This window comes from Armigeres subalbatus, chromosome 2, assembly GCF_024139115.2.
Source record: "Armigeres subalbatus isolate Guangzhou_Male chromosome 2, GZ_Asu_2, whole genome shotgun sequence".
Taxonomy (NCBI): Eukaryota; Metazoa; Arthropoda; class Insecta; order Diptera; family Culicidae; genus Armigeres; species Armigeres subalbatus.
This window is the reverse complement of record NC_085140.1, coordinates 58128733-58132070: the sequence shown is the minus strand read 5'-3', so window position 1 is coordinate 58132070 and position 3338 is coordinate 58128733. Positions and strand designations below refer to the sequence as shown.

At 39.5% G+C, this 3338-nt stretch overlaps 1 protein-coding gene across 2 annotated transcripts in view; it reads left to right on the top strand.

Moving 5' to 3' along the window:
• Positions 1–3338, top strand: part of LOC134214431 (uncharacterized) — a 481597-nt gene that overhangs the window by 386560 nt on the left and 91699 nt on the right. The window lies entirely within an intron of this gene.

The window sequence follows — 3338 nt, the reverse complement described above, 5'->3', positions numbered from 1 at the left end:
TCAGCCGAAGCAGGGGGTGTTGCGCGTTTAGGCGTTCAGACTGGCTGGGAGCTTTTCTCTCTGATCCGCATCAATACATGCGCACAAGCCTGGGTACCAAACTACCAACTTTTGATTTTTATCGGCTGTACAGAGGTATGAACGAACCGATATCTAATGTAAGAATGGCGCAAGAGAAAAGCTCGCAAAATATCAAACGTTTGAATACAAATACATCAACGAAGCTCGAACATATCAGCAAAAAGTGCATATCATCAGAAGGTGAATGTTAGAAGACAAGTTCTTAAGAAATGTTTGAACACTTTATGTACTTTAGTTTGACTTGAATGGAAACAAATTACATACAAACTTAAATTTTTTCTCCGATCTCGGCTGTGCGATTCTCGGTTTAAGTTCTTTTGCTGAAATATCAGCTGAATGGACGTATGATTACGGCGGCTTCTTCGAATGCCGAAATAAACAAACTACTTTTTCAGCTGAGATATTAGCAGAAAGACAGGAACCGAACGCTCGGCTGTGCAGATCTCGGCAAAAGAATAAAAAAATGCCGAGCTAAGCTGAGTGTGTAAGGGAAGGAGGGGCAATATGCCCTAGCTAAGCAAAGACTGCTTAATGTCTTAGCTGTAACGATTTTCATGGGTATTTTTACCTCATGCAACACTTAAAAAATATAGCTAACTGATGTCATCTAAAAATAGTAGAAAATCTAAATCATATTGATAATATTCACATTTCAAAAAAGTAATGATAAGTCGCTGCCGGAAAACTCATGAGGCAAAACGCCTTCTAACTGGCAGCTAATAGGGAACAACGCACCACGCGTCTGCGAATCAGCATTCTGCTATAGACAGTGCGTGGAGACGCTCAGTATATTGTAGGTTAGTTGCCTTTAGGGCGTTTTGCCTCGCCAAAATGTTTTATCAAAATGTAGAAAAATTCGATTTTTCCAACCTTCCCATCTGTTATTTTGACACTTTTTTGGCCTAACCTACATAATTTTAGGTCTAGTTTCGTTACGGCCTGCCAAATACAGTTAATATGAGGGAATACCCAAAAGGCGTTTTGCCTCGGGGGGCGTTTTGGGGCATCTTGTTTAGCATCTTGATTCAAAGCTAGGGGAAGGAGGGGCAATATCCCCTAGCTTAAGCAAAGACTGCTTTAATGTCTTAGCTGTAATGATTTTCATAGGTACTTTACCTCATGCAACAGTTCAACAATATAGCTGACTGATGCCATCTAGAAATTGTATAAAATCTCAATCATATTCCGTTTTGGGGCTTCTATCAGTCGAAGTTCGAAAGTCACGTTAATCTGGCCATGTTATTTGTTTATTTTTATAAAATGAGGATTATTTCTTCAGTCTTGCATAAGGTTTTTGGGTGCGAAATTATCTAGACTTCCCAGAAGAAAATATGTTAATTGTATGAAATCCGGGATCTCCAGTTGCCATGCGAGCAAAGGCGTAGGATTGCCAATCCGGAGATGGCGAGTTTGATTCTCGGTCCGGTCTAGGATGTTTTTGGGTGGGATACATACTTGACTGGGCATAGTGTATCCATTGTACTTGCCACACAAGATACATACTCATGCAATGGTGGGCATAGAAAGCTTTCAATTAATAACTAAGGAAATGCTTATAGAATACTAAGTTGAAAAGCAGCTAAATGATTTTCTTGACTATTCTTCCTGTTTTTTTTCACTTGTTGTTTCTCCAACAACGCAAAGAAAGAAATCTTTGCTTACGGGTGTCTCATCACGCAGAATTGTGATCCATCCGATCCACATTTACACCACTATTGCGAGTGATCCACTAACGCAGAGGAAAGTCACCCCAACGCAAAAAAAAAACTCTTGCTTGTGAGCATCTTAACTAGCAGTATTATAATCCATCCAATCCACAGTTGTATTATTCTTTTTTCGAGCGTCTCTTCAACTTGAAGGAAAGAACTATTATTTGTGAATGCCCCACCAGAAACATCTTTTAACGTCTTTCAAAAAGCCGCTATAACTAAAAGACTTGGAACAGGCTCATGCTTCGATTCCCAACTGGTTTTCGTGTTTTATTTTCATTGTAGCTGCAAGATGTTGCAAATAGACTTCACCTTTTGAACTTTTGTGTTACAAAAAATTTCCACTTACAACACGTTGTGCATTATTCAGACCTATAGTAAGTCACATCACAGTTGTTGTTACTCACTGAGAAACAATTGGTGCTGCTTGGACATAATCTTTATTCTGATTGAACCGCTGTCTGAAATTCTTCGTGGTAAGACGCCCACATGCATTTTTTTTTCTTTGCGATGGTGAGACGTCCACGAGAAGATTGGTGTAATTTTGGATTGTAAGGAACACAATTCTGCATGGTTGGACATTAGACTGGCCCAGGAAACAAAAAGTTGTGTAATTCCACGGGGCACCTCCCGTATTGTGTCTTTGGGTGAGAAAATCAATCTCTGAAAATTTCAGCTCAATCGCTTGTTGCATAAGCTGGCGCATTTGATTTGAAGTTTGTATGGGGATTTCAGCCAAAATGTATAGGAAAATACACCTCCGTCACTCATTCGATCTGGAAATTGGTTTTGATTGCTCGATTGACCTCAGAATTGCAAAAACGGCAGTTGGTATGCTACAGAACAATTTCACAGAACATTGTATGATGATTAAATGAACTTTTATATAGGTTTTGGCTGATGCGATTCGATCAAAAAATTCAAAAATACACAAATCAGCTCCTAATAAACCAGCCGAAAACTATATAAAAGTTCATTTAATCATCATGCAATGTTCTGTGAAATTTTTCTGTAACACACCAACTGCCGTTTTTGCAATACTGAACTCAATCGAACAATCAGAACCGATTTCCAGATCGAATTAGTGACGGAGGTGTATTTTCCTATACATTTTGGCTGAAATTTCCATACAAACTTCAAATCAAATGCGCCAGCTTATGCAACAAGCGATTGAGCTGAAATTTTGAAAGATTGATTTTCTCACCCAAAGTCACAATCCTGGGGGGTGCCCCGTGGAATTACACAACTTTTTGTTTCCTGGGCCAGTCTAATGTCCGACCATGCAGAATTGTGTTCCTTACAATCCAAAATTACACCAATCTTCTCGTGGACGTCTCACCATCGCAAAGAAAAAAAAATGCATGTGGGCGTCTTACCATGAAGAATTGTATTCTATCCGTTCTATAATTGAACCGTCTCTGCACCCACCATTACGATCCATCCGATCCAAAATTGCATCATTTTTATCGAGCGTCTTACTAACGCAGTGGAAGGAACTTTTATTTGCGGGTGTCCCACCATGCAGAATTGTGATCCGTCCTATGCACA